Below are 10,786 nucleotides of genomic sequence, written 5' to 3' on the forward strand. Positions count from 1 at the left end.
TTTTTTTTTTTTTTTTTGCTGTGCAGCTTATTTAGTGCAGCTAAGCCTGCCTCAGGAAAACGTGATTATCCTCAGACCATCGATACGCTGGCTTTCATTCAAGACATGCATGAGAAAGGCTTTGCAACATAATAGATCAGTGGGAGCCTGTCTGCTTGTATAGGCGTGGGGCAAACGGAGGGGAATCTCACTTGAATGTTTATATTGTTGGGTGTCCACATGAGTAAAACAGAAAACATTTGAAGATATATTAAATGCAAGAAGAAGAAAAATTGGAGTGGCCCCCTGATGTTTTCATGCTATTCCAGTTTAAAAGTGAAAGTCTTGTCTTTGGTAAAAAAAAAAATAGCACAGATAAGTCAACTCTGAGCCCAATTTTGCATCTCTGCACACTGCAGGGTTTTTTTTCTTTGCCAGCGGTGAGCAAAAAGTAGTGGAGTGAAATGCTACTGTAAAATCCCAGCATATCCCCCCAGAGAGACATCAAAGCAGACTCAACATGAGGCCTTTATCTGAACAATTGCTCCATTCTACCCTGCACCCCAACCCTGGCCACCCCCACAACCCTCTATTCCCAATTTCCACTTGATTAAGCCCTAAAGTGAGCAGAGTTGAATCTGGAGGGAAAATGGTTCACTAATTCTGACCTGCAAGTCTGACACAAAAGAGGAAGACTGTTGTCTCCCCTCTAATTTCAGTCTAATTTCTTTGCTGGGTTGAAAACCACTTTGTTGAACAAATATAGAGCGAGAGGAAGTGACAGTTTTTCCTATTTTCAGTTTAATAATTCAGCACCTGCTTGCTGCAGACTATACTAGTATTTGATCCATCCATAGATCCTCCTATATACTTCTAATTATATCATGTGCAGCAAAAACAACGTACCAGATTGCAAAAAGTTGCTAATAGTTATAATGACAGTATCAAAATGCTTTTTTGGCTGTATTACACCTAAATCAGAGTCCTATTCACCAAACCAGATGTTTATTATCACCCATACATTATCATGTATGTGTAACAATCCATAAAATGCATGGACAATGGTTAAAAAGGCTGTTTGTTTAGATGCAGACACTAGTTGTCAAGGATTGGTGTGAATGCCACCAGTGCGCTTTATGACAACTCTTTACAGTTCAGAGGGGGAAAAAGCTCTGACAGCTCCTCTTTGGGTGGCTCTTTATTGCGGTTTAGAAACCTCCCTCTGCTACTACAAACTCAAATATCTTCCAAATCGAAACAGTGCTGCTTAAAGTTGAAATCCATTTCTCCCTATTGGTTTTGCAGTATTTGTAAGCAATTATCCGTGTTGGTGAGAGTAAGCAGAAGCAGCCTGCAGACCACTGTACACATTCTCTGTCTGGTTGGTGAGGTTGCCAGGCGATGAGCTGCTGGATGAAGGCTGCTCAGATGGCTCTTTTTCTTTTTCCGGCTGCTCGCTCTCCATCTCTTTCTGTCGTGTAACCCCTCCATCGCTCTTCTCAGCTTGCCTCTGCATACTAATACACGGACCAAAGGCTGATTACAAACCAGAGCTGTCAAACTGATTATTAATATTCTTCCCTTTGTGGTGTGTTTACAGGGACAAAAGTTTATGGGAACTTCCTCTATTGTTAATTGTTAGATTTATTGTTTTCTCTAATTCACTGTGAAATAGAGTAGACACAAAGTCTACCAGTGTGCAGTTACAGTCTGGCTTTAGTCTTGTTGCACAGGACAGTGACAGTTTTTATACATCTTTGTGTTGTCCACCAGATGAGGGCAGTGTTCAAGTTCTGCTGAGAAGTAGTAGTAGACCTACTTTAAACTTGTTTTTGCTGTTATGCGCTCTGTTAAACTGTTAGTGAAATAGGGATCTAAGCCTCAGACTCAGCATCTTTCAAAAGCAACATAATTTCAGGTCTATCTCCACAACATCTTTAAACAGGAAGGAATCATTACTCACAAACAGATGGAGCGAGTGTTTAGTTTATATAAAAACAGGCACTCTCAATTGCAAAAGGACACCAATGTACCAGCAGTTAGTGTAACACCACATCAGTGTAATGAGCATGAAATTTAGCTGTTTGTTTCTTTTTTTCATTTCTTTTTTCTTTTTTCTTTTTTTGAATAATTTTATTGTTTTTAAACAAGGATTAAAACAGATTGCTGGAATTAAACTGAACTGTGGATTAAGAAAGTAAATAAAACATTTTCCCACGTAAATCTGAACATGAACTTTTTAAGTCATTTTAAATAACTGTCTCTTGCAGACATGAATCTCATACTTAAAATTTGGAATAAAAGCTAAGTATGGATTGCCCTTATAGCCTTTTTTTGTGTGTTTTGTGTCATGATTTATCTAAACCAGATTTGTAAATGTACATACAGGAAATTATAGAAAGTCAGCACTTTGTCATTGAGGAGTTCCGCAATGACAAAATTCCTCTTCCTGATAGGCCCTATCCTCAAGAGACAGGTATAATTAGAGCTATGGAAACAGGAAACACCTCGCCCTCCCTATCGTTTTCTCCCCCCTGTCTCTCTACCCCCTTTTTCTCTCTCTCTCTCTTTCTTTCTCTATCTCTTGTCTCTTTCTCTTCCTCCTCGTCTCTCTCTCTTCTCAGATGTGCCTTTATTTGTGCAGATTATCAGGTGCAGAGACGTAGAGTGAGGCCTTTAATGAGTCTTGCGATGGCTATCAGTGTGTCTTACATCCTTGGGTTTACTGGAAATGAGGACATGGCATGTGCCTCTTTTTTTTTCTTTTTTTTTTTTTTCCCTCTCAGAAAGCAATTAACTTAATTAAGATGTGCATTCAGTTTGGACAGTTTTACAAAAACCTTACTGCTCTCATCTATTTCCTGTTCAAATGATGTTTTTTTTCGGTGTGTATTTTTCTTTCTTTTACCACTACCTAGGTGGTACCTTGAAAAACACAAAGGCATTGAATTTATAGTGATATGAAACAGAAAAGCAACCTGTTACCACCAGTGGTTTGGTATTATGACTTAGTATAAATCACTTTACATGTTGGTTGATCAATCATTTGGCTTATTGTTTGAGCATTAGTCACATGACCAATGTGAGAAAAGTAAACAGACATATGTATTTATATTTATTTTTATGAGTCATGATGCCAGTAACTCATTTACGCCGTTTAAACCTTAATCCTTCCACACTCTTCAACTCGACTTGCATCACAGTGCTTTTGCTTTGACTGCCAGTGATTCATTTGTGGCAAATGTTTACACGCCCTTGGTAGTTTAACCCAATGTGAGGGATGTCGGAGAGAGGGGCCTCTAATTTCTGCTCCTTCCTCCAAAGATTAAAGACCCTGCGGAGACCAGGTGTACAGTTCAGACCAAAGATTAGCCACCCATCGCACTTCCCTTCATCTTAAGCCACATAAACGACAGGCTCGTGCACCTTGTGTGAAGGCGCGCTGATTCCGTTATTAGTGCAGGGGAGCTTCTCTTGACGGTAGAGTAACAGGGGGTGCTCGAGCACTTAACCCAACTCCACCAGTCTCTCCTTTTGCTCAAGCACGCAGAGTTCAAGAGAGAGAAAAGTCAGCATTCTCCCACCTTTCTCCTTCCCGGTGAGGAATGCACACCTGGAGGTGTTTGCTGAGTGACTCTAGTAATCCATGTAACAATGCAAGCTGACATCTGGTGCCATCAAAAGCACTCCAGGCCGTTTGTGCCGACATTGTTTCCACAGATTAGCATGGCTCTGATGCTGTTGAGCTCGTTATTGTGACATTCATCTTTAATCCTTTAATTTTAATACTGACAGCAGAATAATCACACAACAGTCCACGACAGTTTTAAGATGATTAAAGCCTTTTAAATAAGCAGAAAATGTGATGAGGGATAGAATGGATTTGTAAAAAATAATATTAGCCTCTGTCAAAACTTTTGCATACGTTAAAAACACTATGAATTGGACATCAGGGAACAAAAAGCACAGGTAAAGCGCAGTTGTCTAGACTTTGTTGACATGGCAGGCCAGTAGAGTTACACTGCTCTCGGTTCTCCTCGCAGTGTACACACAGGAGGGAGATGGGTGCAGATAAAACGACTGGGTTACGCCCCACTGAGGAATTGGGATGCCTTGGGGGCTGGGAAACTTTCTGCCTGGCTAGCCTTAATATTGTGATTCTCCTCAGTCAACAAAGCAGTTGCATTTGATGGAACATGTCAGGTTCCTCCAGGACTTGGGGGCTGGTCCTCTCTTCTGGTTAGACAGCTGTCAGCCCCTCAGAGCCCAGAGATCCTGTGACTCCTCCATGTGTAGTTGGTGACTTCAAAGCTGGAGAGAAGTGTGAGGTGAGTGCTGATTTTCAAAACAACTGAAGCGCTTTAGCTCAGATTAATTTGGATTCTGCATTGTGTTGTTGCACTGTCCTGTGGTCTCTGGGAGTTATTCACTACTGTCAGATCTCTGAGGCATTTATCATCATCTGTCATTGGATGTATTATTGTTAAAGCTGCTGTCTTTAAGGGAGAAGTTCAGCAGCAGCCATTGTTAATTGCACTTAATCTGAGCTAAAAGTAAAGTTAGATATTATTGTTGCTGTTCAGTAATGTAGAAGATGGCAGCTATTGTTGACAGTTAATACTGTTAAAATTGTTTGTATTTTAAAATGAATGTTGATTCTATTAAAATAGAAACACAAGTTACACTTAACTACTAAGGACAGGATATTTTTGACAGTTTGACAGCCTGTCACATGAACAGATTATAATGTTTAATGTATTCTAATTAATAGAAATGTGATAATCTTATGAATGAGTCTATGTCAAACTATACGCCACTGCCGAATGGAGGAGTTTCTGTTGTCTTGATCATACAAACAAATCCCAAAATAAATGCCACACAGACAAGATACATGATTTGTTTGACATCGTGAGTCGGTCTAAAGTATTTAGTGGATGTTTTTTAAATTCTTGTTGAAACAGCTTTAATGATGCATGGATATCCAGGCAAGTCTGTGCAAGGATACTAACATTTCAGCATGTTTAATATAGGAAAGGGTTTTTTTTTCTGCTCTACAGATTAGATTAGACATTCAAAGAGAGGAAATCTTGGTTAATATTGTTTTACAACATGGATTATTTCTTAAACCATATAAAACCTTTGCTCAACAAAGAAGTCTAAGACATGTTTGACTGCATGTCCACAATATAAACTTTACTTTATGTACGCTCAGTCAGACTATCTTCTCCTTGATTCCCTGAATGCGGGAGCCGCTGCTGTAACTCGACCTTGCCTCCTCCAGCCACCTGTGCTCGCGTGCTCAGAGAAAACACAGGCTTTTGTGTTGGAGTGAGACGTACACACAGCAGGGGACTAAGGTACATTAGGCGGCTATGACAGGTGGCATGCTCTTCCTGTGCTTCCCCGCAGTAAAGAGTATGGTCGCAATGTTGGTGGAACAGCTGCACCACACTGACATAGAAGTGGGGATAAATCTCATTCCTGACAAAGACATCAGAAAAAGACCTTGATTTCTTGTGTAAATGTGCAGTGTATGCAGGTCTCCATACAGATTTGGGTCACTCTTTGCATGGCAGTGGGAGGCTGGGGGTTGAGGTGCTATGTGGGTGTTTGTGTTTGTGTAGCTGTGTGCATTTGTGTAGCAAGGTAATCAATCTAAATCCTGGAGCCTAAAGTGTGCACCAGCACCACTGTGTCTGTCTGTGAGCGGAGGAACGGTTCAGTCAGAACCCCCCCAGTAACTGTTTTTACCCACCCGCTGGGACTGGTTGAGAAGGGGGCAGAGGGGCCAGTAGCTCAGCTCCGTGTGAGCTTGGATGGTGATGTGATGTGAGTTCTCAATGCTGTGTGAGTCAGACAGAAGGAGAGCGATGACTCGTTCGCTCTGTTCTTTATAGGGATTTGCATTCTTTACGGGCCTAAAACTGACCTGTGAGTATAAAACATCTTACAAAATGCAGTTCTTTGCATTTTGTTGGCGTGTGCTCCAGGTTAAACGGAAATGTTCTCATTTACATTGCTTTATCCTTTTAAAAGAGTCAGATATGTCTGTTGTTCTGCCTGTTAAAAGGAAGTTTTTCCTTGCCACCTTCATCTAGTGCTTGCTCATGGTTGTTGAGTCTCAATATTATAAAGAGTACAGTCTAGACCTGCTCATGAGATAACTTCTGTTATGATTTGTTATTTACATAGCACAAAAATAAAACTTAATAAAGTGTTTGGATTAGTTGATAGAAAGAAAATTCATCTGCAACTTATCTGATGATCAATTTAGTTAATTGAAGTTGTTTTTAAACATTTAAACATTTGGTGTTTCAGAGCTGTCTGCTGCTCTTGTAGCTCTTCTTGGTCATACTTTATGGTAAATTGAAAGTGTTTTGGTGTTTTTAATTGGTCATACTTTATGGTAAATTGAAAGTGTTTTGGTGTTTTTAAGTCGCTTTGTTTGACATTTTTCATTGTGTTTGGTAGTAATCAACCTGTTAATCAATAATGATAAATTGTTAGTTACAGCCATAGTCTGTATGGACTTCCTGAGTTGCAGATGAATGACACAATAACATTTTTTTCTTTCTAAAGATGGATCTAACACATTAGATAGACATTATGCTGCTGTAAAGATACGCTAAAATGACTCTATAACAGTGAGATTGCTGACAACATATTGCCATGACTGTGGCTGTTTAAAATAAAATGAGTTTAAAAGGATGAAAAGTTTAAAGGTTTCATAACAACTGTAGTTGGGTGGCCTGTGTGGCAGTGTGAGGTCAGTACGAAGTGAGGTAGGACCAAGGTGTCACATTCCACAGTTTGGTGTGTGTGCGTGTGTGTGTCTGTCGGTTCATCACAAATGACCTCCCATCTATTTACTACAGAGCATGTACTTGATAAATTATAGTGTAACCTCCAATTAAGTCCTCCATGTTCTGGGTGAAGTTTAGTTGAACATACAGTAAGTGTGCGTGTTCACGTGTGTTTGTCTGCGACAGTGAAATGGACTGAAAAAATCTTTCAATCTCAATCCAAACAACTCCTGTGTCCATCCTCCCCCTTAAATCTGTCTTATATTTTTATCTGTAGAGTTGTACAGCAAGATATGACGTTGAAAAATGATGAAACCTAAGACTAATTTGTTCCCTCGATAGCTTTATCAGATTGTGCGCCACCCCTGGGACTGCCCTATCTGCTTTTCCAGATCACATAAAAATTGTTTACCACAAGTCTACGCAAATGAAGCTATTTTAAACCTTACGGTCACTCCTTGAAAAACAACAGGAAAGTTTGATTCTTGTAGTCATACAAACATGTTTTAATGGAGCTGTCCAGAATTTTACTGGTATCTTGATATGATACTTAACATGTTGTAGATAAGAACATAGCACACAAATGGATTTGTTTTTGTCTTTAGCTCAGGGACATCAGCACTGTGGACTAAATTACCACAAATTTAAACATACAACAATTTTGGCACCAGGATACATGTTGTTTACTGTTTATCCCAGTGCAGTAGAGCTTGATCCTGACCTAAATCACCAGGAATACAAACACTCAGTGATGCCTCCTCGAGTGGCCACAGAGTCTACGTTTCCAAACAGGACATATAAAGAGGGAAAAATATAGATGTAATGAGTTGGTTTTTGTCACATCACCAAAAATCCTTTCTGGGTCAGACAGTTTGAATCTTTATAGCTCTGTTGCTGGTTTAATATGTCCCAAATGTCAACTTTGTTAGGAACCCAAAACTTTGCCTTGCAGATACCAGACTTCTTTTAATCCACCTTTAATCCTTATACTAATGTTAAATCATGTTTTATCTCTTTATATAACTCAGTACGGAATAATGTTTTGTTTTGTCTTGGTGGATTTACAAGATGTTGATGTTGTTTAAACAGTTTAAACTGAGGAATTACGGCAGGGAAGGGTAAATATGTATCTTATATGATGATACGTAAGGTACTGACCAAAACCCAGATACTGAACAGTGATGCTCTGGCAACTGGGAAAAATAATTTGACATGTAAAGAGCATAGATCACACACTGCAGCTTTCCATTGCTTCTTATTATATTATACAGATTTTATTTGTACAATATGATTCTGATCTGCTTTCAAGATTTTACCTTACTGGTACTGTAATGTATTGTTTTTTCTACCTTTTTGTATGCAGCTATTCTCCAAGTATATGCTTTTATCTCATTCATAAGCAGTGCGGAGCAGCTGAATACTCCAATGCCATTTTTGCAAGACATTATACCAAATCCATTGTGTCAGTACTGAAAAAAACTGCTTTTTAAGACTGTAGTTGTACACTGAATATAGCCTACTGCAATGCTTTATTTAAATTCTGAACATTGTTTGTTCATCCTTAAAAAAACATTCACTAATTGTAAAATTGTTGAGATTTTGAGATTTTGGAGCACAGTTAAGTTAAAAATGGGGATGCCCTCGTGGCCCAGAGGTTAAAGCACTAGCCATGGAACAAAACGTTCCCAGTATGAAAGCCTCACGGGACCTTGCATGTCATTCCCCCTCATTTCCTGTCATCTCCCTTCTGTCAACTTCATTTCATTTTCTTCAGATTCTTAAAAACATAACTCCTCACCATGCTGCCATGGCAGACTTGGCTTGCGTTCTTAGCCAAAATTATACAGGACGGACTAAAATCTGCTACAGCGGGCATCCTGCTGGCTCACTTGGCTGACGTGCCTGGATCTTGGACTTGTGCCGACCTCAGACCTTTGTTGACTTCAGCTCGAACCGTTTTGCTCATGTGCCGCAATTTCGACCCAATTAGATAAGTAAGAATTAAAAAGAAGGAAAAAGAGAAAAAAACAGGGGGAACGGAGGAGACATAAAAGAAGAAAATCTGCCCTCACTGACGGTGAGACCAACCCAGTGGGAAAGGCCAGGGGAGCAGAAATTATAGGGTCAGCCATGGCACAAGCACTATGTGACTTGGGAGAGTGAGGAGTGTATATTTGCATAGTGCATATGTGAGGTACGTGCGTGTCTGTTTATATAGCAGATTATATAGTAGATATACACATACTGCTAAATGTAGAGCTACTGTATATATAACAATACGCACTGCTACTGATTCATGATCTTACCTCTTTTAGTTTACAGCAACGTCTCTCATTTTTTGTCACAAGCGCTTTACTACAGTTCCTCTGCACATTTCTGTCAACATGAGAGTAACTAACAGTGTGTTTGTGTGAGCCCACGTGTGCTGTACTGACTGCAGGCGGTGACAGTGTGTCTTCTGGTCTCTGTTAGGTCGTTGTGATGTCTGCTTCCTAATGACAAGAATGTAGTGCCTCTCTATAAATATAAACCAACCCAATTACCTATCTTCACTACCTTCTCTGTTTACACAGGCTGGCTTAATGTGATCATCACATTTTCACACAAAGCGTGCATTCTCATGGAGCATGTTTTCCCGAACAAGGATTTCCTGTGTTTAGGAGGAGATGGGAAGGAGCTAACAAACTGTCACTCTGCTGCATGCCAGCGGTAAAAAACATGCTCACCTCGTCTGTGTTTTTGTGTCTGGGTGAAGGTTTTCATATGATGCCTGTCAGATATTATCATCACAGAACTTGAACTTAACTATTCCAACTAAAAGGCATCAAGGTTATGTTTTGCTTTTAGAGTCAGTTTGTTTTGAAGATGTCATATCTGTCTTATGTAACAGGAGGATGTCCCACATATGTCAGTGGTGATTGGATATTCCCCTGACAATATTCAAGGGGAACGTCATTGTAGTGAGTGACTTGAGCCACCAATCCTGTGCTGATGTCTTTCTTTCTTTTTCCTTTTGAAAAGCAGCAGAATAAGCTGAAACCCTAGTCCATTTGTATTGTCAGGACAAAGAGAAACCATTGTGGCAGGAGGGGTGGAGGGAAGCTGCCGGTGGAGGTAGGGGTGCAAGAGGTCATGGGGGGCAGAGAGGAGTTAGTCAGAGTCCGACCCCTGCTGGGTGGAGTGTTGGGGGCTCGGATTGGTGGGGGTGTGCAGGTCAGGTAGTGTTTTTCTTTTTTCTTTTTCTCAATGATGAGCCTGAAGTTGCAGCAGTGTGCATTTATCCAGCTGGGAGAGGCTTCAGTAGCAGAGAGGCAGCAGCAGGGCGGGGGAGGTTATGCTGTAGGGAGGGAGACAGGGAGGGAGGGAGGGAGGATGAGTGACGGGGAAGCCAGCGCAATGCCTCTCTCACGCTCCGACAGGAGTTTAGTCTGCTCCAGCTGCCTACTCCACAGCACACAGACAGAGCACGAGAGAGAAAAGACTTGGGACCTGTTGATATCACAGCAATGACTTCCAGCACCTGTGGAGTGGATTGTGCACTGGATTTTAGTGCTTGGAGTTGATGACAGTTATTTATTTATTGACGTTCTGTATTTTGAATCGTGCCTAAATGCTGTCACTGGGCAAAATGCACTCCAGAGCAAAGTCCCGGAGTTGTGACAACTACCTGAGTATTAAGGTACGAGCTTAAAATAAGTCTTTAACGCAGTTTTACTGTGACTTTTTGGAAGTTGCTCTTTCTTTCTGTGTGTTTTTGCTTCTGTTCTGACTTAAAGTTTTTGTCCTTTTTCTGTGGTGTAAACCTGGCTGCTTGAGAAACCTTAGCGACTGTGTTTTGTGTGTGTGTATGTGTGTGTGTGTGTGTGTATGTGTGTGTGTTATTGTGTACATCCAGGAGATGGATTGTTGTTTTCTCAGCAGATGATATTTTGACTTCTTGCTCTGTAGTCAAAACATAGCAGGTAGCTTCTGTGAGTGAGAAGAGATATCTGCGCTGATATAAT

The 10,786-nt window shown here is 40.5% G+C and overlaps 1 protein-coding gene across 1 annotated transcript in view; it reads left to right on the forward strand.

The window, feature by feature from the left end:
• plekhg4b (pleckstrin homology domain containing, family G (with RhoGef domain) member 4B) overlaps positions 1-10,786 on the forward strand; it is a gene marked incomplete at its 5' end in the record, with an annotated part of 30,070 nt that overhangs the window by 517 nt on the left and 18,767 nt on the right. The gene's annotated exons all lie outside the window — the stretch shown is intronic.

Source organism: Larimichthys crocea, chromosome XIII (assembly GCF_000972845.2).
Source record: "Larimichthys crocea isolate SSNF chromosome XIII, L_crocea_2.0, whole genome shotgun sequence".
In the NCBI taxonomy this organism is placed as follows: domain Eukaryota; kingdom Metazoa; phylum Chordata; class Actinopteri; family Sciaenidae; genus Larimichthys; species Larimichthys crocea.